Below are 12500 nucleotides of genomic sequence, written 5' to 3' on the forward strand. Positions count from 1 at the left end.
ATGCTACGAGTATACGGTCTTGCTGAAAAATGGCATTGCGTTCAGTTTCATTCTGTGAGTTCGACAGCTACTTGACTAAATATTGTATTTTCGCCTTACGCGACTTGTTTTTTTGGTGAACGGGTGGGTCAACCGTGGGGAGCTAAGATCGAGCTGCTATGTGGAGTCTGACCAGTTACTCGCTAATCACAAGACACAGACTTGGAGTATTCTAGATCTCAAACAAACTTGGTGTATTTTTAGAAAAATGAGCGCACGTACTCCACACATCATTTGAACATCCATGATTCAAACATGCTTCACATGCATCCGTGGCACCGTTCATTAAGTTTACCAATACATTTAAAACAAATGCTTCTTTCAATGTTTACTGACAATGACTGTAATCATGTGTTAAAACACTGGATCGGCTTCGGGATGCGCTTGTGAAAAAAAGTAGTCTAGGAATTGTTCTCGTCGGGGTTTTTTTTTTCCACTGATCGTATTCTAGACAATCATGCGTACAAAATACGGTGAAATCGTAGGGGTTCCCAGGTCTGCTTTCAGCTATTTATTTATTTATTTATTCATTTTTATTTATATGGGAGATTTATATAGCGCTTGACGTTCTCTAAGCGCTTTACATATTAATTTCTGCCGTGTGAGATGGAATTTTGCACACAATAGATCACGCATTCACATCGACCAGAAAATTTCAAGCCATTACGGGGAATATTTACTTTTCACGGCCTATTATTCCAAGTCACACGGGTATTTGGTGGACATTTTTTATCTATGCCTATACAATTTTGCCAGGAAAGACCCCTTTGTCAATCGTGGGATCTTTAACGTGCACACCAATCATAGCTATATGGATAATGATCTCGTTCTCCGGTTAACTGTCTTGCAAGTCATCATATATTACCCTTCCAGTCAATTACGCTAGGGAACGATTAATACAAGTATACAGCATAACTCTATTCTGTTCTATTCTTGTTGTTGTTGTCTTTTTCTATGCGTTTCCCTTTTTTGTGCTAAATTGATTTTGTAGTTGAAATCCCAGTCAATCTGTTTGAGTCAGCTAAAAGTCCCTCATCTGCACAGAAAGCAACCAGACTGGTGCTGTTTCGTGTATGTTCAAAATAGAAGGATACTTTTATCCCGAGTATAATTGTTTGTTTGTTTGTTTGCTTAACGCCCAGCCGACCACGAAGGGCCATATCAGGGCGGTGCTGCTTTGACATATAACGTGCGCCACACACAAGACAGAAGTCGCAGCACAGGCTTCATGTCTCACCCAGTCACATTATTCTGACACCGGACCAACCAGTCCCAGCACTAACCCCATAATGCCAGACGCCAGGCGGAGCAGCCACTAGATTGCCAATTTTAAAGTCTTAGGTATGACCCGGCCGGGGTTCGAACCCACAACCTCCCGATCACGGGGCGGACGCCTTACCACTAGGCCAACCGTGCCGGTATCCCGAGTATACGCATTGACGAATCTATGGTGGCTTGCGCATTTGTTTACCTGGAAAGAAGTATGATTGTTTATACGCAAAAGAAGGTATCTGCCCATGACTGTTTACATGCGTAGGAAGGTCACACAAACAAAAGAGTGTGTAAACCAGGTCGTGGTCGACCCACACGTTGACCTTGCCGGGCAGAGGAAATCACTACCAATAGTCAGTCGGCTAAGGACCGTTTTGGTTACTTTTTGGCGTCACGTTGGCAAACACTTTTGTCTGATAGATTTTAACACCACAACACTAAATCGAAAGTTTTGGGGCAATATTCCAAACCACCGGTGAGAAAAACGTTGGTTTGTGTGTATGTTTTCCTTCTTTGGCGTTACTATTCTTGTTTTGAGGGTTGGGTTCATAAAACGGACATAAAACTTAAACCGCTTGACAGAAATTATATAACTGTAAATCAATCGAAAGGGAAGGCATTCATGTACACGTTTGTGTCACTTACAATGACGTCATTATCTGTTTGTTTTTGTGAAATTGACAAGAAGAGCGGGGTAGTAGTTGCGCTGAGAAGGATAGCACGCTTTTCTGTACCTCTCTTCGTTTTAACTTTCTGAGCGTGTTTTTAATCCAAACATATCATATCTATATGTTTTTGGAATCAGGAACCGACAAGGAATAAGATGAAAATGTTTTTAAATTGATTTCGAAAATTTAATTTTGATAATAATTTTTTAATTTTTAATTTTTAGAGCTTGATTTTAATCCAAATATAACATATTTATATGTTTTTGGAATCAGAAAATGATGGACAATACGATGAACGTAAATTTGGATCGTTTTATAAATTTTCTTACAATTTTCAGATTTTTAATGACCAAAGTCATCAATTAATTTTTAAGCCACCAAACTGAAATGCAATACCAAAGTCCGGGCTTTGTCGAAGATTACTTGACCAAAATGTCAACCAATTTGGTTGAAAAATGAGAGCGTGACAGTTCCGCCTCAACTTTCACGAAAAGCCGGATATGACGTCATCAAAGACATTTATCAAAAAACAGGAAAAAACCGTCTGGGGATAATTCTTATACCCAGGAACTCTCATGTTAAATTTCATAAAGATCGGTCGAGTAGTTTACTCTGAATCGCTTTACACACTCACACACACACACACACACACACACACACACACACCACGACCCTCGTCTCGATTCCCCGCTCCACGTTAAAACATTTAGTCAAAACTTGACTAAATGTAAAAAGGAGGAATAATTGCAATCACACACACACACACACACACACACACACACACACACACTAACACGCACGCACTCATACACACACACACACGCGCGCGCGCGCGCGCACGCACGCACGCACGCACGCACGCACACACACACACACACACACACACACACAAAGACATACACAAACATACCAACAAAATGATAGGCATACACACAGTGAGACAAACCGACACAGAAACCCCCACACATGCACGCACGCACTTATGTACGCAAACAAAGACGTAGAGATGCTTATAGAGAAACACTTACGCAACCAAAAAAACACGCACACAAACACACAGACAGACAAACTTCATTCTTGGTAGAGAAATGCATTTCTTTCTGTATTGCTTTCTCTTTAAGTGCACCTACCACGCAGAGAGAGAGAGAGAGAGAGAGAGAGAGAGAGAGAGAGAGAGAGAGAGAGAGAGAGAGAGAGAGAGAGAGAGTGAGAGAGACACACAGACAGACAGACAAAGACACAGAGAGAAAGAGATAGACAGACAGAGGGAGAGACAAACAGACGAACACACAGACAGACATAGACAAACACACAAACAAAGACACACAGACAGACTTCACTATTGTATGTGCAAGTAATTTTGTTAAACCACACGTTACGTTCACCACTGAACGTGAAACCATGTAAAACGTTACTATCTCAGATAACGGCACTGACGCTACCGGAAATAGAATTTATCAGTGAAATTCTACCATCAATTTAGTAATCGATGCGATGTAAATTATCCTAAAACTGTGGTATGATCACGACATCGTTTAGCATTTAGGATCAAATGGTGCCAATGTGTACACAATGCACTAATCACAGACAACAGTTATACACTTTACGTACAAGTAACTCTCCAACTGACATTGTCTGCCACTTGAAACAAATGACTTTCGAAGGAAAATTAACTCCAATATATAAATATTATGTATGATTTTTAATAATTACTTGCACTTTTTGAAAATAAAGCTTTTTCTACGATAAGGTGTTTACCCCCTAAATGTATAAGTCATCCGGTAGAAAAACCGGAAGTATCGTGTACTAAGCATATGTATATGTTTAAAAAGTTAATTGTGTTAATGTAGAACATCTTGCCTATGTATATGTTTAGGTTTTGAATACTTTAGGGGAAAACCATAGCCATTATTCATTCATCTTCAACTAACACCCCTAATCTCAGGGCACATTTTGTTAGTGGGGGTAGGGTTTCAATCAGTCAAAAATCACTTTCATTCAATATTTTCTGCCATTTCAAATACAAACACGTAATTGCACAATTTCTGGAATTTTAAGATGCTTTATCTGACTATACCAAGAAAACCTGCACTTTTTGTAGAATTAGTTTTTTGTCCATGATTTATGTTTAAAAATGTCAATTTTTACGACAAAAAATGCTAACGGTTGCCTCACCAGAGGACACGTACCAACGACGTGAATCGTGTCTGCCAATTAAAATGCATATATTTTGAAATAAGGGGAATCATAACATATTTCACTGTAAAGTGTCTCACTCTAATACCTTCTGGGTTCATTGTGTATTTGGTTAAGTGAATTGCAGATAAGTTTTTTTGGAAAATGAGAGCTATACATATATTTTATTAAAACTGAAACTGGTGGAGTGAAAAACAGACCTGTTTTGAAGAAGTCGTACTAAAATCATTTATGGGCTTGAACTTCACAGTTTGCGTGTTATCTTTTAAAGAAAACCCGTTTTCATCACTAACAATGACCTAATTTACACATACATATCGGTCGGTCATAGTCGCGTTTTTTTTTAGAGAGGTAGTGTACAAAATGTCGTTTTGTACGTTTAAATTACATGTCCATTATTTTAGTCATATATCAATCAATAAATAAATGCGCATACTTTTATTAAACGTTACTTTCACTTTAAGATCGCTTCTAACATTTAGTATAATTTCTGACAAATGCACGCTATGCAATAAATTGATAATATTATGGACGCCATGTGGTAAAACCGGAAGTTGAATTATTTTGCGATAGCAAAATCCTTTTACAATGATCACTTTCCTTTTATATTAAGCTGATCTTTAACGTTATGGGTAAAAATCTAACAGATTGAACCAAATTATCCTTTTTCAAGCCTGTGTATGTGTAAACTCTTTTTTGCTTCGACCCGGTTCGGTTTTCGGAGTTGATTCAAAATCATCCATTATGTATCTTATGTGACTGTTGTTTTCCTCGGTAAATTAACAATTGTTGATGTAAAATAATTCTAGCTGTGAGAATAAACAATTTTCAAGATGTTTTTGATTGCGGTTTCAACCAGGCGTTCAGTTAGCTATACATATCGATTGAGAAAATGGCATTTCCTGTTTTGTCGTCCGCATGTTATACAGATGTTGTTAAAAATAAAACTGTGTATACGAATTAGGCATTTTACTTGCTGTCTGATGGCAAAAATCTTTAGCTTTCGTTTAAGGTATAATTTGCTTATATCCGTATGCAGTCAAGCGGTACATGACGGTTTTTTGTAACCTACCCCCTGCGTCATGGCTGCATTTTTGCAGAATATGGGTCATGTTACAAAAACGCTTCTCATTCTTAGGTGGTTGGGTTTAGCCATTTGTCGTTTACCGAACTGTGGCTGCAAATAAAACGAACTTTCCAAAAAACATAATATCTAATGTGACCACCAAAAGTAACCTTTCCACTATAGCCAGCCAGGTGACTACAATGTGTACAACAGAGGAAGCCTTAGGTAGTGTTTTTCCGATGTCTTAAAGCTATGATTCGCGACAAGTGAGGCAAATAGAACAAGAACACTAGAACGATAAAATGGAAAGAAAAACAAGTCGCGTGAAGCGTTATCAACACATTTAGTCAATCAACACATTTAGTCAATCTGTCGGCCTGAAACTAAAAAAACAATTCAACACTGAAAACCTTTCATCACAAAGACAATAAGAAGTAATCAGGCTTGGCTAGCCCATATCGAACACCGACTCGGTTTGCGCTCGTCTCGGCGAAGTCGGCGAACGCAGTATCTAATTTGCATACATCGATCGATTTTCTATAATTCTGAGTAAATATGAAATATCTATATATGTTTGGATTCAGGAGAAATTGGGGAATACAGCAAGCTTATGAACTAATTTGTATGTTTCCAAGCTGAAATGCAATCCCATGGTTTGGACTGAGTCAAAGATTGCTTGACCAAATTTCTATCGATTTGGTTGCAATTGAAAAGTCATGCAGGTCTTTACTGGGACCCCTGTGTCAACTTTCACTAAAAGCCAGATATGACGTCATCAAAGACATTTATATATTTTTGTAAATGAAGAAAAAGCCCATGTTGGGTATCATTTGGGAGATTTTAAATGTAAAATGTCATAAAGATCGGCCAAGTAGTTTGTTTCTGAATCACTGTTTATATACAGACACACAGACACACACACACACATACACACATACACACGTACACACATACACACATACACCACCACCCTCGTCGCGATTCCTGGTCTATGTTAAACACATTAAGTGAAAACTGTAATACATGTAAAAACACACATGCGAACGACTTTCTAAGCAACTATCACACTCAACATTTCCCTCGCACACAAAAAAAACACACACAAAAAACTGGCTGCAGAAAGTGTTCTCACGAAAAGAAAAAAAAAAGTGCTTCCTACAAGTGATCTACGCAGTCACTCTTCAAACGCAAACGAAAATGTACACCATAAATCTTAACCGTGCACACTGTCACAAACAGATACTGTTTACGCACTGTGCGTATTAGCTGTCACTGGTTTTCGCACAGCCGCTGACCGCGTGGTATGCGATTGTAATGGGATTAAGAAGTCAACTGAAGAGCCTCTTGTTTGGAAAGGCCAATTGCTCGGTGGCATATCAGCCCGTGAAATGTTTTGACTTCTGATCGCTCACGTTATTATTTGTAATTAGTCTATATGTTGACCTCAGCATGAGGGTCGCGGAGAGTGTTAGTGCGTGTGTGTGTGGTGTGTGTGTGTGTGTGTGTGTGTGTGTGTGTTTGTGTGTGTGTGTGTGTTGTGTGTGTGTGTGTATGTGTGTGTGTGTGTGTGTGTGTGTGTCTGTGTGTCTGTGTGTATGTGTGTGCCTGTGTGTGTGTATGTGTGTGTCTGTGTGTCTGTGTGTGTGTGTTTGTGTGTGTGTATGTGTCTGTGTGTGTGTGTGCCTGTGTGTGTGTGTGCCTGTGTGTGTGTGTGTGTGTTTGTGTATGTCTGTGTGTCTGTGTGTGCCTGTGTGTGTGTGTGTGTGTGTGTGTCTGTCTGTCTGTCTGTCTGTGTGTCTGTGTGTGCCTGTGTGTGTATGCATTCGTGTTTAGATAGGGAAGCTATTTTCTTATTTTACTCTAGAACCCACAATACTAACATTTCAAACATGTTACTTGTATGAACACAATCAGCTACGTGTGAGTGGATGTGTACTTGGTAAACATTGAGGGCCCCAAATGGTTTAAAATCGTGATCGTGATTGGCGTTGTTTGACCTTTCTGTGACCGTAATTGCCGAAATTTCCATTTCTGTGATCGTGATGGGACTTTGCCCGTGATCCGTGATGACAAAAAAAATCAAGTCTCGTGATCGTGATCGTCATTTGTTTTCGTGATCGTGATGGGCATTATTGCAAAGCATTTTATTTTCAACGTACATTTTTCACAGCTGTATCACTCTATGATCCTCTATTCGTCAAGGTGTTTGTGATCGTGAAAACAAAAATCAAGGTAACTGTGATCGTGAAAGCTAAAATTTCCCTTCCCGTGATCGTGATGATACCCCCCCCCTTTGGGGCCCTCAACATTGGCAGTTTGTAAGATGATAGCAAACAAAGTATTTTACGGGGTAGAAGGCGTCTGATTAATAGTGGTGTGCAAATAAAAGCGCCCAAATGAGTGGTCCACAGGTATATGATCTACAAATGCGTATCCCTTTTCATTGGCTCTGTCGACGCCCATTTTTGACCGCTTATTTCTTCTTCATCTTGTATAACAAACCGTCTACAGGGGCGTCGTCGGTCCGAACAAAATCTTCAAAATCTTCCAAACCGTTTGGAGTTCTGGGTAGGAAATCCTTTGTGAAATAACGTCAGCGCCTTTCGACGACAGGTCACTGCATTTCGGAGCTGGACTGCCAACATAATATTAGTCACACTTGAAATGAATGCTACTTAAGTTTGCTATCCAAACAGATGCGAAGTGAACGGGAGCAAAGGGTCAGTTATCAACTTAAAGGCACAGTAAGCATCCCGTAAACTAAATCTTTAAAAATTGCTCGCTCTTTACGTAGGGCACCTAGGATGTTCCCGTTTGGTGAGCGTTCAAATGGAAGGGTGTTTGTACTGTGTGTAAAAGCCTGACAGTATCTGTGATGGTTTACGGGAGGCTTACTGTGCCTTTAACTTATCTCGAACAGTGATATGGATAGTTCTGAACGTACAGTACAGAAATACGAACGGAAAAACTCGAAAACCGATGAGTCGATACTAACACATGTTCGAAAACTGACGTGTAACACTCGATGTCAAAATTATTATTTTCCCCAGGGAACACTTTGTGCCCGGATAGCTCACTCGGTATAGCGCTAGAAAGCGAAGTCGTTTCTTTATGCGAACATCGGTTCGAAACTCTTCTCAATGAAGAACATTTTCATATTTTGGTTATGTTTCAACTCTTTCTTTATTATCTCAACTCGTTATTCCTGTATTTTGTTTATCTTAATTCATTCCAAAGCTTTTGAGTGATGTATTGACGATCGAATTGATCAAAGGGTTGCATAATGATCGAGTACTTCTAGTGAACGATTTCCCAGAAGTACCCATTCTAGTTTTAGTAACATCGACTTTGGGAAAAGCCCAATTGCATCACCGCGCGTCGACTGCATTTACTGGTGGTTAGTAACTTCTAATCAGTGAACTTCTGTCGGGTCGGTTAGGTTAAAATCTCAAGGAAAACTCAATGCCAGCCAATCCGACCTTGGCGCTTGGTTTCCACTTTTTCTCGTGCAAACACCGCCCCTAAACTCTCCCGCACGACGTTATTATTGAGATACAAACTTCGATCTGTCATTAGTGTAATTGCCTGTGCTTAGCAGCCTTAGAGACATTGTGTTGTGGGTACTATCCCGAGGGGGTGCGTGATGCTGGAAACTACAATACCGTACTGGCGTGCACATTTGCTCAGCGTTTGTCCAAGGTAGCCAATGGGGCTGATTTGAGTATTCAATCCAATAGATCACGTCATCTTCAACACATTGCTTGAACTGAATGACTTCAGTGGATACTGCATATCACAACACGCCTGCCCATATATGGAAAAGGAGCTCACTAGCTAGAGTGAGAGAGAGAGAGAGAGAGTGAGAGAGAGAGAGGGAGGGAGAGAGAAGGAGAGAGAGAGGGAGAGACAGACAGACAGACAGACAGACAGAGAGACAGAGAGACAGAGACAGAGAGGGGGAGAGAGAAAGACAGACAGAGAGAGCGAGAGAGAGAGAAAGACAATGAGAGAGAGAGGGGGAAAGACAGAGACAGAAAGACAGAGAGAGCGAGGGGGGAGAGAGAGAGAAAGAGAGAGAGAGGAAGAGAGAGAGAGAGGAAGAGAGAGAGAGAGGGAGAGACGAAACGGGGGGGGGGGGGGAGGGAGGGTGGGCGGTTGATTGCAGGTCGAGATTAAGGCCTACACAAGTGTTTAAGAGTGGTTTCCTTCAAATAGGTATATCTGTTATCACAGACTGTACGAAGCCAAACACGTTCATGTTGTCAAATTCGTCATACCGTGAAAAAGCATACCCTAATACAAAGTCGTAAACCAACACCAATGGCTACGATTTCTCATAACCTGGTATCTTGCCTTCACGGCTGGTGATTTAATCTCTTCCACGTGGTCGAATTTGACTTGGAAGTGTCCCCTTTTGAAAGCCACACGACCACCACCCCCTCCCCCAGCGACCCCCCCCCCCCCCCCATCTGCTACCGCCTCCCCCTATTTAAAAAAAAAGATAAAAAAAAAGAAGAAAAAAACATTTTAGTTCAAGGTACTATATAGCGTTAGATACAAGTTCTGCAACCTGCTTCAGTTTGTTTAAACGTGCCTTCTTCTTGCCTTCACTTGCCACACTTGTGCTGCAAGGGACATGCTGTTTCTGGTCGGGTGGTTGAATGGTGTGTTATCTGATACTTATATTAGGTGATCGCTTGAGTTGTTTTTGTGATCACTGTAAGCAAAATCTTAAGTGCTTTGGTATTACACTCCTTAAAAAAGAACAGATTTAGTCAGTAAACTATAAAGACTAGACAGCAATAAAAGTTACCTTGAAGCGACTATTATTTAAGTACAGCGCGCGCGCGTGTGTGTGTGAGTGTGTGTGTGTGTGTGTGTGTGTGTGTGTGTGTGTGTGAGAGTGTGCAGGTGTGTGTGCTCATTCTGTGTTTCATCTCTGTATACTGTTTCTCTTCCTCAAAGTTGAAGACATGTGACTACAAGTAAGGGACAAGAGGTTTAAATGAACAGCCGTATTCAAACTTCACTGTACTTCAGCTCAGTAGGAAAAATAAAAAAAACATTCCTCTTTCGAACAAGCCTTCTTACCTCTTTAAGTGTTTTATTCGTTCACTTCAACAAAGCCACTCCGCGCAAACTCAGTATTCGCAAGGGAAAGTAGAGTTTTGGAGTGATTCGTTGTATCGATAATAGAAGCGCAAACGTTGTAGAGTGATTGGCAAACATATTCTTGTCTTGCACCACTTGGCCTTTTCACTGCAATTGACAATTGACGAACTCCGGAAATGATTCGTGTGTGTGTGTGTGTGTGTGTGTGTGTGGGTGTGTGTGTGTGTGTGTGTGTGTGTGTGCGTGTGTGTGTGAGTGTGTGTATCAGTGTTTGTGCGTGCGTGTGTGTGTGTGTGCGTGTGTGAGTGTGTGTGTGTGTATGTTTGTGCGTGTGTGAGTGTGTGTGTGTGTATGTTTGTGCGTGCGTGCGTGCGTGTGTGTGTGTGTTTGTGAGTGTGCGTGCGTGCGTGTGTGTGTGAGTGTGTGTGTGTTTGTGTTTGTGTGTGGTTGTGCGGTTGTGTGTGTGTCTCTTTCTGTATCTGTGTGCGGATGCTTGCATGTGGGCGGCAGTAGCCTGCATAGTGGCTTGTGCGCGCGCGTAGGTGAGGAGAGAATCCCTGATTACACCCACAACTGTCCGAGCTATGACAATCATGGCCTTGTCTGGCTTTCCACAGCTACATGTATACATGCATTAGCAAACCGTGAGAGTACACAAAACTCAACAGTGTATGGATCGCAATAACTGGTGGACTAGGAGTGCTATACATTCAACAAACAGACTCTTACTATTACAGAAACTGTCATATACGTGTGCAGCAATAAGGGGACCAATAGACCAAATCGTTGACGACGTGTTGTGGCCCCCTTTGGAACTGTATGATATTAAGAAAAGGGGCACTCCATGCATTCCGCCTCTGCCCTAAAGAGAGAGAGAGAGAGAGAGAGAGAGAGAGAGAGAGAGAGAGAGAGAAAGAGAGAGAAAGAGAGAGATAGAGAGAGAGAGAGAGAGAGAGAGAGACAGAGAGAGAGAGACAGATAGACAGACAGACAGACAAACAGACAGAGACAAAGACAGAGAGAGACAAAGAGAGACAAAGAGAGAAATAGAGAGAGAGAGAGAGAGAGAGAGAGGGGGAGAAAGAGAGAGACACACAGACAGACACATAGAGAAAAAAAGATAGGCAGAGAGAGAGGGAAAGAGAGACATATCGACAGACAGACAGACAGACAGTCAGACAGACAGACAAGACAGACTCTATGCTTTGCTGTTTGTTTGTTCTTTTTTCTTGTTCTTGTTCTTGTAGTTGTTCTTGTTCTACTGTTTGTTCTTGTTCTTGTTCTTCTTTCTTCTTTTTCTTGTATTTGTTCTTCTTGTTCTTGTTGTTCTAGTCCTTCTTATTCTCCTTGCTCTTGTTCTTGTTCTTCTTGTTCTTGTTCTTCTTATTATTATTTTTCTTTATCTTTTTCTTCTTCTTCTTCGTCTTTGTTTTTCTTGTCTTTTCCTTTCTTTTTTTAAAATTATTTTATTTCTAATTGGAATTGGCAATATTCCCGAACGTTAGATGTCTTTGAATAGTTTGTCTTCTGATAACAACTCAAAAAGAAAATCAGTGGTTGAAAGATATGTTCCTGTCCTCTTACGCCTGTTTCCGTAGTGTTTTGTTTTTTCTCTAAAGGTGAAACTTAAACAAGGTCTATAAAAAAACAACTTCAACGAAGGTATTAAACACGATAGAGAGAGAGAGAGAGAGAGAGAGAGAGAGAGAGAGAGAGAGAGAGAGAGAGAGAGAGAGAGAGAGAGAGAGAGAGACTGATTGATTGACTGACTGACTGACTGACTTACTTACTTACTTACTGACTGGCTTACGGACTGACTGACTGACTGGCTGACTGACTGACTTTCTGACTGATTCACGGACGGATTGAACTGTATTTGAAAAGGATAAAAGGTTTAAGGTACAGTGCCTCAATTGTCTGTCAACCTGTCCTTAGACAAATCAAACAGGAGAAAGTGTGACCGAGAGATAGTGCAAGAGAGAGAGACACACCGACACAGACACAGACATATACGCAGAGACAGGGAGAATGGGAGATACAGAAAGACAGGTGCACACACACCGACAGACGGACATACACACAGAACAAAAAGACAGCGAAAGACACAACGAGCTATAGGTAGAGACAGACAGAGAGTGACAGAGAGA

General features: G+C 40.9%; 3 protein-coding genes across 4 annotated transcripts in view; 1 reads left to right on the plus strand and 2 right to left on the minus strand.

Annotated features, from left to right (window-relative positions):
* Positions 1–12500, plus strand: part of LOC138946326 (uncharacterized) — a 176791-nt gene that overhangs the window by 114212 nt on the left and 50079 nt on the right. The window lies entirely within an intron of this gene.
* LOC138946303 (solute carrier family 22 member 15-like) overlaps positions 1–12500 on the minus strand; it is a 59999-nt gene that overhangs the window by 26514 nt on the left and 20985 nt on the right. The gene's annotated exons all lie outside the window — the stretch shown is intronic.
* The window catches only part of LOC138946284 (uncharacterized), a 37144-nt gene that overhangs the window by 12681 nt on the left and 11963 nt on the right, over positions 1–12500 (minus strand). The gene's annotated exons all lie outside the window — the stretch shown is intronic.

This window comes from Littorina saxatilis, linkage group LG1 (genome assembly GCF_037325665.1).
Source record: "Littorina saxatilis isolate snail1 linkage group LG1, US_GU_Lsax_2.0, whole genome shotgun sequence".
NCBI classification, from domain to species: domain Eukaryota; kingdom Metazoa; phylum Mollusca; class Gastropoda; order Littorinimorpha; family Littorinidae; genus Littorina; species Littorina saxatilis.